This window comes from Peromyscus californicus, unplaced genomic scaffold (assembly GCF_007827085.1).
Source record: "Peromyscus californicus insignis strain IS unplaced genomic scaffold, ASM782708v3 Scaffold_23__1_contigs__length_62951481, whole genome shotgun sequence".
Classification (NCBI taxonomy): Eukaryota; Metazoa; Chordata; class Mammalia; order Rodentia; family Cricetidae; genus Peromyscus; species Peromyscus californicus.
This window is the reverse complement of record NW_026294534.1, coordinates 47,178,369-47,192,381: the sequence shown is the minus strand read 5'-3', so window position 1 is coordinate 47,192,381 and position 14,013 is coordinate 47,178,369.

Sequence of the window (14,013 nt, the reverse complement as noted above, 5' to 3'; positions counted from 1 at the left end):
CTTACTGTTCTGTCCCTGACTCATCCTAGACCTTATGGCTGTTGCTCAGCTTCAGATTGCAGCTTAGGCTAATAGCTTCAGACATCCCTACAAGAAGAGACACAGTCAAGAAGATGAACAGTCTTTCTGATGTGCCCGGGACTGAAGGGCTCCTGTGACGGGGATTTTCAGTGTTAAAAATGGGAAAGTCGCAGGCAAACCTAGACAAGCTAGTCATGTTAGCAAGGGAAGAAAGAGGAAATACAGGATTCCAAAGGCAGTGTGGAATATTTACACAAAGTCAGCCCCTTTACACTGAAAAGATTAACCTACTCTTAGCATATTTCCTATGACCTTAAAAGAAACCCTGGTTCTTTGTTTGCCTTGAGAAATATGTGTCTTAAAACCCTGTAATAAATCCTTTTGTGCTTAAACCAGCTTGAGCAGACTTTCTTGCCGGCAACTGAACTCTACCTGACTCAGTACCACATGTTGTATTTACACTGAGGAGATTTCTCTAATGAGCTAAAAATCATTTTAAGAGAACTTGCATCTGGGAGTTCTGTGGATTGTTTTTCTTTAGATCAGCCATTTTCTTCCCTTCTCTTGATAGCAAGAGCCAACCCGACTTTCCTTTGGAGAAGACTGCAACCTGTCTTAATCTGGGGAGGCATGCCTTTGTACACAGGTCCAGATGCTAAATCATTTGCCCTTTTCAGGCTGGTGTGATGGTTCAGACATGGGCACACGACCCAACAGGGCTAATGAGGATCACCATTTGGAGATTTCACTTCAGCTACTAAGAAGGAACCTTTGTTTTTGCTATCTGTAACTATGATGGGGCAACTGAAATTTGCTTGCCAGTGGGCCAAGAACTTCATGAGAAGAAATCAGGTTGCAAAGGAGAGGATGAAACCTCTGACTTGTCACGCTGTTGGAAGTTCTGGGTCTGGTCATGTTGGAAGTGGCTTTGCAGCTATACAGATCAGTACCACTTGCTGCTCACTTAAATGAAACTTGAATTGTGTTTCTGTTGCTACATAACTAAAGTGTATGGAAGGGTTTAACATCATAAAATGAAACTCAAGCCACATATGCTAGTATTCTTGTAAACCCAGCACTTAGGAGGCTGAGGCAAAAGGATCATGAGTTCAAGGCCAGTCCGAGCTAAAAAGTGAGACTCTAAGAAATAAATTTATAAATGCAAAACCTGAAGGTCTTATTACCATAAAATGATTGGCTTATTTAAATCCACAAATTTCATTTAATATATGATGAGTTTTAAGTAATTGATTGGCATATACATGTTTAGCATAGTATTTAAAGTGAGAGAAATTTGGTAATGCTCCTCCTTTTACCTGGGCTCTATCATTTTCTATGATGCTTTAGGCAAGTTGCTTAAACTCTGTGTTTCATATTTCTCATTTGATAAATGCAGACAATAATGGTCATTAATTACCTCACGTAGTTACTGTGTACAGAGTATCAAAATAGGTAGGAGAGCAGTCTAGTACTTTAGTGTTGCTCTTATTGATAAGTAACAAAGTCTTATTAATCAGTCTCTTTTCTATTTCATTATGAATTATTTTTATGTAATAGGTTTTAGATGGTTTAAGAACTTGTAGTAACACAAATATGTAAACAAATATATATGAAACCCTTGATTATGAAAAATATTTTAAGTAGTTACATTCATAATAGGGGAAGGCTAAAGAATTGTAATTCCCAATAAACACTTTTATGTGTTGTCTAGGTCATGTTTAATTTTTGTTCATTTAAGCATTATTTATTATATTGTTTCTCAAAAAGATGATTTACAATCATCAGTTGTATATTAATAATTTGGTATATCTACACAAATGGAAGCACATTTGAGAGAGTAGGTTTTTTAAGAGCATCTTTGTTAGAGTAGATACTGTAATTGATAATAAATAACCTCATTAACAGCATGGTTCTCCACTGCTTTTTCTCTCAAAAAAGGAAACAAAAGATTAGAATTGAGTCATATATCCAGCGTGAAATATAGGGAATTTCAATTAAGATTCAAGTTGACTTTTTAAAGTGTTGTTCAAGTCAAATGCTACCCCATGTCAATTGCTTCCAGCTGTTGAATGAGTTTGTGGAGTTATAGGGCATTGTAACAACATTGTCTGCAACACTTCTTAATTTTACTTTTAGAACCCAGAAAATAAATCATAAAATGCACCTCAGTTTATGAAATAAATAAGCAATAAAAAAATAAAAGTAATAAACAATCTTTTTTTTCCCCATGCAGAAATAAGTATAGAAAACAGCTAAAATGTGCATGCAAATTTCAGGCAATACACCAATTCCTTTCAATGTTAACATTATACCTTTCTCTCTCTTTGAGGAGAGTTTTCATTACTTAGTACAAATGTTGAATTATTTTTGTCTGCAGCTATTTTTTTTAAGAATGCATTTGGAACCCACAAAACCCCAGGACGGTATAGTTAGTGCTACTGTCACCTCAACAGAATCTCACCGAGCATCATCCATAATGAGTGAGCAGGAAAACAGAAGGCCCTTTCAGTTGTCAAGTACAGCTCACACTGCCTGACTTCCTAAATTCTTGTGTCCAAAAGAAAACTAAATGGTATTTTGAAACAAGTGCTCCCATAGAAAAATTTCTTTCAGAATCCAGTGGTCTCAGGTTGAATTGAAAAAAAAAAAAAAGCCTCATTGCTGGCCAAGGGGCTTATTCACCATTTTTCATTTCTGTTTGTAATTCCTGTCATCTTTGTTTCTTATGCTTTGGCTAAAAAGGGCGACTCGTATTTATTAGAACTGGGTTTCAATAAACATTATGCATTATGGTGAACCAGAGAGTGATTTATTGATAATTTGTCACTTGTATTTATGAAAATGTAGACCCCAGAGCTCCAGAGCTGGTAAATCATATTCTGCAGCCCCAATGTGTTGGAGGCTACCCACTCCGCTCCATTAATGCCAAAAGCACCCCCTTCGTGCTGGCTGCCTGTGCAACTCAGACCCCAGTAATCTGCACACTCGCTAATACAAAACAAGAAAAAAGAACAACTGCTGGTGATTTAGTTTTTTTTTTCAATATGTTTTTAATTTAATTCTCAAGTTGCAGAAATAATAAACTGATAAAATATAATTAGATGTGAGATTACAACATAATGAGGCCAGAGAAGGGGCAGGAATGTAAAGGGAACAGTAGATTGTGTGGAATTCTTTTTGCAAAAGTTTGTTTATTATGATACAGCTGTCTAGAGTTTTCACACAGTTTCCAGATGCAGGCAGCTGCTGGTTCTTTGCTATTAAAGAAACAAAGGTTCAGAGTTCATGTTGATCCACTTGTTCTATATTAGTGATGTTTAAGATGACACTTGACTGAGCGGTGGCCTCCAGTCACAGATGAGGTTGTCAAGATGGACATGGTGTTCACTTGCCTCTTGCCACTCACTTATCTCCTCTGGCAAGCACTGTAGCGGCAAGCTGCCCCGCTCTTCCTAATATGTTTATCTCCCGTGGTGATGTCAGCAGAACTCAGCAAATCTAATATTCATGCCCAAGCGGATTTGTTGGTGCTCCTTGTTTATAAGAATAGGCCCTGTATCACCCCCACAGCTGCTTCCTCTAGATATGGAGACAGGACTTTGTGTTGCAAGTTCCTCCCAGACAGGACTTGGGCAGCGAACAAAGCATCTACCTATCTTACTTCCATCCACTTTTTTCTTTTCCAAAAGACCTAAATCCCGCTGTGTTCTTTTTCCACAGATGTGACACATCTTTTTCCATTTAGCCAATTCATGTGGATGTAAAATGTTTATACCAGTAAAATAATGCAGTTTTTTTCTTTTTTTCAAAGAAGCAATTAAGGGGAAAGTGGGATTTTGAAAATACAGTTGAGAAAGAATATTATTTAAAGGCAAGGCTTGAAGTCTTAGGTTTAAGAAATTAAGCTGTTGAAAATTGCATATATGTCCCATGTAGACTTCAATAAAAATCACATGAAATACTCTATAATATTTTAATTGTATAGTAGATAGTTACTATGTTTCAAGTTTCAAATGTTGCTTATGATTCAATGGTAAATGTATGATGGAGAGATGGGAAAACTGTCATAATTAACTGTGATTTTGGGTTTATTTCACAGTTTCTTTATCTTTTCTATGATACAATATAGATTGTGAATGTAAAAACACCAAATATATGAATCAAGATTGTTAGTTTATTAAATCAAAGACACCAGGCTAAGCTTATAGCTCAACTGTAGGGCACTTGTCTCATATACACAAGGACCTAGACTCAAAATCTAGTCAAATCCCTAGTAAAACCCCCAAAGATGTGAAACTTATTACATGAATTTAATGTAGTTTCCACACTTCCTTATTTATGTATGAGTGGCACATGAAAAAATGTTTCTAAATGAGTCTTGGTATTATTTTTATATATGATGTCATAGCAATTTTAGTGGCCTTCTTTGATGAACATTCTGCTATACATAATTTCATATAACTTCCCCATTTTGGATAGTGGAATGCCATCTAAAAGTGCAAACATCTTTTGAGAATCACAGTGTTAAACGCTGTGACTGATCTACAAGCACAAAGCAGAAAGAGAGCTAACTGTGAATGGTGTGGGATTTTGGAACATCAAAGTCTACCTCTAGTGACTCACCTCCTCCAACAAGACCACACCTCCTAATCCTTCCCAAACTGTTCCACCAACTGGGAACCACGTATCCAAACATATGAATACTAAAGGGGCATTCTCATTCAAACCACAGTAGGGCATAAGATGTGGTGATACATTGTTTGTAATCTAGGAAATAAAGCTTGCCTGAAGATCAGAGGACAGAGGTAGCCACAGAGTTAGCCACAGAGGTCAGGCAGTGGTGGCACACACCTTTAATCCTAGCATTCGGGAGGCAGAGGCAGAGATGCATCTGGATTTCTATGAGTTCAAGACCATGCTGGGCCACACGAGATTAATCCAGTCTAAAAGAGAAACAGAGCCAGGCAGTGGTGGCACACACCTTTAATCCCAGCACTAGGAAGGCTGAGACAGGAAGTGATATGGCTGGGCAGAGAAAGGAATATAAGGCGGGAGGAGACAGGAGCTCTCCCTGTTTTCAGGCTGAGGAGTTGGTGAAGTAAGAGGTAGTGGCTGTGGCTTGCTCTGCTTCTCTGATCTTTCAGCTTTCACCCCGATTTCTGGCTCCAGGTTTTTATTATAATACCATTTAGGATTCATGCAACAATAAGATTTGCTTAGGGCACCACTTCTAGCATGGGAGCACTTGAACTATGACAGTAGTCTATGAAATAGACTTCTCAGCATTCTATGTGTTTCTCAAGGAAATCTTATGATCACATCAGTTGTTTCTCACCTGGTCTGTAGGCTATTCCAAGAACTCTATATCTATGAGCCAGTAGAATTTGCGTCAATAAAATTACAAAAGCTTTGCCAAGACTGTAGGTTGCTCTCCACAAACTGACAGTAAGGCCCCATTGCTGAAAGACACCTATACAACTCACTGAACATGGAGAATTCGAGCTGGTGCCTACACAGAGCCTTCACCCCTTCATGCTAGTGTCTTCGGTACAAGAAGGTATTCTGCTTGATACAACGGGGGGCCTGCCTGCAAGATATACTAGTGCAATGGTATCACAAAACTTGTGGGAGTAACCAATCGATATCTAATTTGACGGAAGGCCCACTCTATGAGATGGAATGCATTCCTCACACTGCTTGGGTGACTAAGAACCTGGGACTAGATAGCCAAGAAAACTAGGATAAAACCAAATACTACTGTTCTTTTAAAATAAAAAGTAACAATAAAGTGACTCATAATGACATTGTTCTAAGACTCATAGATGAGTGATTTGCTCAGCCACCATCAGAGAACCTTCCTCTTGCAGCAGATGGGAACAAATACAGAGATCCACAACCCAACAATATGGAGGGAGTAGAGACCTTGGTATATTCAGCTCTACAAAAGATGCCTCCATCAAATCCCTCCCCTCAGAGCTCAAGGAACACTGAGGAAGAGAAGGCAGAAAGAGTGTAAGAGCCAGCAGGAATAGCTGATACTCAGGAAACAAGGCCCTCTAAGTCAACACGATCAATGCACAGATGAGCTCAGAGACCGAGTCAGCACGCACAGGGCCTGTATGGGTCTGCACCAGATGGGGTCCTAGAGCTGAAAGCAGAAGTGGACACCTGCCCCCAACCCTAACCAGAAGCTATCTCCAATTGATAAACATTTGCAAATGAGAAATTAGTTTTTTCTAAGGGAGTCTCACTGGGGAAACAAATTATTCCTAAGGTTAGGCTGCATATCCAGCTTTAGATGGCCAACAGAAAAAGGAACTCATGGCATTGCTGGAAGTTTCTTGTCTCAAAATGTGTGAGGCCTTTTCCTTTAAAATTTTTTAAATTATATATATATATAATATATATATAATATATATATATATATATTATATATATATGTGTGTGTGTGTGTGTGTGTGTGTGTGTGTGTGTGTGTGTGTGTGTGTGTGTATGTGTGTGTGTGTGTGTGTTTTCTCTTTTTACCCTACAGGTCCTTTGCATATATATTATGACTTCCAGTTTAGTGTTTCTATGTGATTTCTGAGTGTGTGAAAGAGTGAGTCTCTGAGTCTATGTCTGCTTCTTATGCCTTTTCTTAGGCTCTTTTATTTCTGTTTGTTTGTTTTTCTCTAATTCCAATGTGTTAATTTTTGTTTTATTTTATTTTATTACTATCCCTTAGAAGCCTGATTATTTTCTGCTGAGAGACAGAAAGGAGGTGGATCTGGATGAGAGGGGAGGTGGGGAGGAACTGGGAGGAGTAGAGGAGAGGAAACTGTAATGAAGATATGTTATGTGAGAACAAAATCTATTTTCAATAAAAGAAAAAATACAGAAAGAAATAATGGTGTGGGACAATTTTTTTGTACACTGTGAATATTTGTTGCTCTCATTGGTTTAATAAAGGGCTGAATGGCCAATAGCTGGGCAGGTAGAGGTTAGGCAGGACTTGCAGACAAGAAGAGGGTGTGGGGAAGAAGAAGGGTGAAGTCACCAGCCAGATATGGAGAGAAGCAAGATGAATATGCCATGTTGAAAAAAGGTACTTCCACGTGGTAGAGTGTAGATAAGAAATATGGGTTAATTTAAGTTAAGAGCTAATAAGTAACAAATGAAATTATCGGCTGAGCATTTATAATTAATATTAAATCTTTGAACAGTTATTTTGGAGCTGGCTAGTGGTCCTGACTGAAAACTCCACTTACAAAATAGCAAAAGTTTTTGTTTTGCTAATTTAGTTGCTTTTATCATAAATTAACAGTAATAATGAACAAATTATTGTACCTATTTGATCCAAAGGCAACAGACTCGGCAACACATATTTAAGTCTTTTGTGTAGGTATTATTTTGCTTTAAAGATTTATTTTTATTTGTGTATGCTTATATCTATATCATATATGTGCAGCTGCCCTTGGAGGCTAGAAAAGGGTTTTGGATCCCCTGGATCTGGAGTTACAGTCAATTATGAGCTATTTGACATAGGAGTTAGGAATTGAATTCATATTCTCTGGAAGAACAGCAAATCTCTTAGCTGCTAAGCCATCTCTCTGACCTTCTTGTATAGGTGATATTGTTATTCACATTTTGTACAAGACAAAACCAGCAGGAGAGGTTAAAAATAGCTGAGTCAAGTTCATGTGGACATTATAGTTCAGATCCTAAGTTGTGTCCTCCTTCTCATATGAACAGTAGTAATTTTGAGTGTGATGAGCTAGTCATTCCTACGATGGTTGTTAGTTGCATGGATGAAAGTTTTCTGAAAATATGTTAAGGTCATTAGTCAATGACTTTAAATAAATCATAAATCAAGTTGTATTATTTGGTCAATGAGTCCTTAGAAAGGAATGGGCTGTTCCAAAAAGAAAGGATGCATACAGTGAAATGTGAAAGGGCCCATGGATGTGACCACATACTGAGAACTACAGACGTCGAGATCATTCCCAACCAACAACTATCAAATAAACCAGCCAACCAAAATAAAACAAGTATTAACAACAGAAACCCAATGACTTAGGTTAACAAGCCACAATGAATAGATTATAACACAGTGAATAATCATGGAAGAGGATCCTGACTTCCATATAAGAACCTAGCTGTGGCTGATGACTTGATCTCAGCCATGTAAGACCCTAAGTCCCCAAATCCAGTCATTTGTTGCATGAGATGCTAATTTAGCACAGGAGATGATAAGAGAGTATTTCAGTTTGCAAAATTTGAAGTGCAGCCATTGAAAATGAGCATGGTTATTAACTTGTAAAGGGTTAAATACTTTAAGTCTGTCTGACTCTTTAATCATCACTCCCCCCCACACTATTTTATTTTATTATATACTCTCTGTCCAGTAATTCTAAACCTTTTGTGACTAAGGCTCAAGATCGAAGTTAGGCAAATGTGGTAGTTTGAATGTAATTTGGCCCCCATAAGCTCATAGGGAATGCCCTGACTGGGAGATGTGGCTTTGTTGGAATAGGTGTGATTTTGTTGGAGGTGGGCTTTGAGGGCTCTTATATGCTCAAGTCACTTCCAGTATCACAGTTTACTTCTTGTTGACTTTGGATCAAGATGTAGAATTCTCAGCTCCTTCTCCAGCACCATGCCTACCTGCATACCATCATACTCCCAACCACCATGCTCCCTGCCATGATGATAATGGACTAAACCTCTGAAACTGTAAGCTACCACCTCTAGTAAATGTTTTTCTTTATAAGAGTTGCAGTGGTCATGTTGTCTCTTCATAGCAATAGAAGTTATTATTTAGTCTTTGAATTTGTTCTAGGATCCTAGAAAGATATGTGTAGACATCAGGACTTAGCTGGTCTAGGCTTATATACTGAGAAAGAGTGGGAGTGGGAAATTTGTGGATAAGCTTATGTTTGGTGTTAATACCAAGTGTTAGCATCTTATTCTCATTGCTGGTAGAATTTTATGCATGGAGTAGCTATATAAACATTATTTTGGTTGTGAGCCTAGCTTTTAATGGCTGGCCTATTCTGGTGATTGGATGACCGAACACCCTAACTGTCATGATAGAACTCTTATGGTGGAAGCAGATGCAGAGATCCATGGCCAAACCCCAGGTGGAGCTCCAGGAGTCCAATGAGAGAGAGAGAGAGAGAGAGAGAGGAGAGAGAGAGAGAGAGAGAGAGAGAGAAAGAGAGAGAGAGAGAGAGAGAGAGAGAGAGAGAGAGAGAGAGAGAGAGAGAGAGAGAAGATATTATATGAGCAAGAGATATCAAGACCATGATTGGAAAAAGCACAGGGACAAATAGCCAAACTAGCAGAAACATGTGAGCTGTGAACCAATGGCTGAGGAGCCCCAATGGAACTAGACCAGGCCCTCTAGATAAGTGAGACAGTTGATGAACTTTAACTGTTTAGGAGACCCCCTAGGCAGTGGGACCAGGACCTGTCCTTGGTGCATGAGCTGGCTTTTTGGAATCTAGGGCCTATGCTGGTGCAGGGAGGAGGGGACTGGACCTGCCTCAACTGAATGTACTAGGCTGGGCTGACTGACTCCCCAGGGGAGACCTTGCCTTGGAGGAGGTGGGAGTGGAGGGTGGGTTGAGGGGGAGGGGTGGGGAGTGGGAGGAGGGAGGACGGGGGAATCCGTGACTGATATGTAAAATGAAATTAATTATAAAGTAAAAATATTTATAATGAAAAAAACATTACTTTGGGTTGTCATTAACAAACATGTCGGTATATTAAGTGATGTGTTTTTTTTTCTTCCTGATATATTTTGTTGCTTTGTCTTCCTATATAAAGTATGTGATTCATCAGACCCAGTTTTACCTCTTTCTAAGTAAAGATTCCGTGAAAGAAAAAAAGAAGAAGAAGAAGAAGAAGAAGAAGAAGAAGAAGAATTGGAGTTATGAACAAGAAAGTTGAGAATACAAATTGTGTGGGATTACAGCATAAAATCCAGCACAAATCCAGGTGCTGTGTGTGGCAAGAGGAATCCTGTCTTTGTCCAGCTAGTGGAGGCTGTTCCATAATAAAGACAGTGGGGAAAGTTCAGCTGTGTTGTCCTAGTGTATAGGTGTATTGCTGGGGTAGAAGCATCAGACACTCTGTACCCTTTCCCCTACAACCAGCTTACTCTTTAGTGTTCTGGAAGCTCTTAGGGCACAGGTGTGATTCTCAAGATTGGATGTCAGGTGAAGATCTGAAAATAATTACCTAAGCCTTCTGCACATATATTACGGTTGTGTAGCCTGGTCTTCTTGTGGGACTCCTAACCGTGGGAGCAGAGGCTGTCTCTGATTCTGTTGCCTGCTTTCAGGGCCCTTTCCTTTTATTGGGTTGCCATCCAGCCTTAATAGGAAAGGAGGTGCCTAGTCTCAGTGCAGCTTGATATACCATGGCTGGTTGATATCCATGGGAGGCCTGTCCTTTTCTGAAGAGAAATGCAAGAGGAGGAGTGGATGGGAGAGAGGGAAGGTGGGAAGGGGAGGAACTGGGAGGAGAGGAGGGAGGTGAAACTGTGGTTGAGATGCAAAAACAAACAAAATAAATGAATAAATAAAAAGTTGCACTGGTGCTCACATGTAGATATATAGTTCTCCCCATTCAGTGGGACAGGAACTCAATAGAAATGTCTTATATCATAACACTAAAGAAAAACTGGAAGGCAGGGAAGATAGTTCAGTTAGTTGGTAAACTGCATGCTGCATAAGCATGATAACCCAAGGTCTATCTACAGAAGATATCAAAGTCAGGCATGGTGGCACACATTCATAATCCCAGTGCTGGAAAGGCAGAGATGGGCAGATCTCTGAAGCTAGCTGTTCAGTCAGGTGAGCCTAGTTAATGAGCTTCAGGCCCCCAAGAGACCCTGCCTCAAAAATTAAGACAGATAGCTCCTGAGGATTGACACCCAAGGTTATTGCCTCACCTGTAAACACACACCCCCCCACACACAAACACACAGGGGAGAGAGAGAGAGAGAGAGAGAGAGAGAGAGAGAGAGAGAGAGAGAGAGAAGAGAGTCTGTGTAGGTGTGTTTGTGTAAAGGTCCAATTTCATTAATTAAAAAATAAAAACAAACTGATTCTATCATTATATTGATAACTATCAATACTGTGCAACAAACTGATATCCCTAGAGATATGATTTGTCCAATGTTGGGTGATGAGGTTACTGCCTCCTATAGCCTTACATAGTCTTTCACTTTATCTTTGCCTAGCGTGTGTTGGAATACCATTTACTTCTAATACCAGAAAACTGAAAGCACATTCTCATTCTCTTTCCTTCTCCCCTTCCTTCTCATTCTGCCTTTCCTTTCTTCCCTTACTCTCTCTTCTTTCTTATTATACCTCTTTTCCTTCTTACTGTACTATGAAACTGCAGAGAAGGAGGATATCAATGTTGGATGGGTTTAATGGGTAATGGAAAAAAGACATTGGTTGGATATTAATAAAAGTTTGAATTTTCAAAGATAAGGGAGAAGGAAGGAGAGGAATGTATATTCTTGAAGGAGTAGATACAGAAGTGGCCTATAAGTAGCTCTTTAGCAAGGTTGACTGGTGGGCAAGAAGGCTTTGTGTGCTGGACTAGGTCATAGCAAAGCAGGAGTTGGGGGATCTGTTGTGGTATTTGCTCTGCCCATGACCTTGGGCTATAGGGCCTGAAGGAGGTGGTGCTTTCTGCTGTTGTATGTGACCTCTTAAAAGGAGAAGGAGAAGGGAGAAGGGTCAGATGCCTCTTCTCCCTGCTCCTGCCTGCAAGGTGAATTCACTTCCTGTCAGATCAGAGGATGACTTCTGCTGTCTACTCCGTTTTGTATTTGTGAGTATATTTCCTCAGTTTATATCTTTATAAAACCCTATTGCCTATTAAATAGACTCACATGGATTGATCTTAATAAGTGGCACCCAATGTGGGGCAAGAATTTCCACCCCAAAACCTGAGAAAGCTTTTAAAAAAGGGTTCTAAAACGGAGCCAAGAGCAGCTTCCTAATTCATATCGCTCATGGTGGGCTGCGGTACAGAGACATGTCCCTTGGCTGCAGCGTGCTTCAGAGGCAACATGGAGGACTCCCAGAGTCTCTGATGGGCCAGGTCATGATACAATGAGGCTTCCCTCAGTTGCTGTCTGCTGGCTTGGGAGCAAAGCCATGGGCTTAAAAACACAGGCATACTATTTAATACTGCTTCCCAGAACTAGGGAGATAAGCATGACTCATTGGTACTGTACCACGTTAAAAAACCTAGTGGGGCGGGGCCAGCAGCCAGTGCTGCTGCTGCCTTGGTCCTAGCTACACTGCATTTTAAAGCAATGATCAGAAGGTATAGACAGTCATAAAAAAGAAATACATAGTTTAAAAATAATAAAACAAAGTCCTTAAAAAGCAGAATAAAATAATTTAATAAAAAAGCCACGTAAACATGGAAATTATACAGAGAGTCTGAATTATAGTGTCTTTAGGATTTTTAACTGCAGAAAGACATTTGATTATAAAGGCTACTCAGTTAAACCAATATGTATATTTTAAAGGTATCTTGAATTCAAAATTTATGTTTAAGGATATGTTGTTTTGGAAAAGAAGTTCTGCTTTTCTTTCCACAGAAGATGAGAATCTGTGGATTCCTTCCAGGTTAATATGGTTCCATCAAAGAACTCTGAGAGGTCTCCAGATGATCCAGCATCCAGAATAGCTTCAAGGCAACTGGCTCAGAGAATACAGCCGCACAGACTACTCCAGTCAGGGCTTGACCATAATCCTAAAATTATCTTTGTGTCCCCATAAGACTACCAGCACCCCCAATCAGCAGGAAGTAACCTAGAAAACTGCACCCACATTCCCAAAATAATGGATTATGGATGTTTGTCTTTGTTTAGGGGTTTGGTTACAAATTATTATTGGTCATAGTCAATCTCTTTCTAAAGAAGAAAAGGGGATAGATATGGTATGATAAAAGGGTAGATTATTGAATCTACTTTTAAAAAGCAACAATTCATTTGAAATGTTTTACATTACTATGGATTTTAGTTTATTGATAAAAATTTAAAGTTAATTTTGTTATACTGTATGTATATATTTTACTCTTGTTTAGGGTATTATGTTTATGCAACTCATTTAAAATTGTAATTTATCATTAAGAAATACAGATTAATAGTCATCTACGATAATCAAATTTATAGTCATGTTAGTTAAGTTTTTTAGGTATACATAGATATATTTCAATTAGGTAGGTAATCTTTAAACACATCAAAGACCTACAGAATATGGCATTTAAAATGTTTTAAAAATTTAGACTTTTCTGGACAATAAGACATGTCTGCTCCTGGCAGCACCAACTTACTTCAAAGAGGAAAATGGGCATCAAAGACACTCCACATGGAATTTATCTTCTTCTTGGCAAAACTGGCCATCAGGGCAAGAAACTGCTCTTGCCTGGACTGATTGATAATATGTTGTATAAACTGGACATACAGGACCCATAGGAAAATGACCAATGAATTTTGTCAAAACAAGACAAAATGGTCCTTCAGGTTCTTGCTTCGTGGAGGAGACTGCCAGACATTCTGCAGGACACAGGGAGAAGCGACTGAGAGACTCTAGGCCTATAGGCAGAAGAAGATGCCCCAATGTTACAGAGGAACTTTGGAGGACTGTCCAGGCAGCCAGATGTCTCTGTCATTTTTAGTATTATGGAAGTTGCTTGCAATGCACTTTCTGTTTACTTAGGTAATATTATATCCTTCTGGGGGTCTTTGATGGAGTTGAAGACTAGATAGTTATAATTATAGCTTTCCTTAGTCACAATAAAAGATAAATTAGTTATAAAACCTGAGACTCACAAAAATAGGATAGATGGTAGAATATTTTCTAATTTTGCCAAATATAAATAGACTAGATATTATAACTGTAATTCTTGCTTGATAGCTGTTTCATTATATGTAATTTTACTGTGTTAAAATTAAAACCCTCCTTTTTGATTAGACAG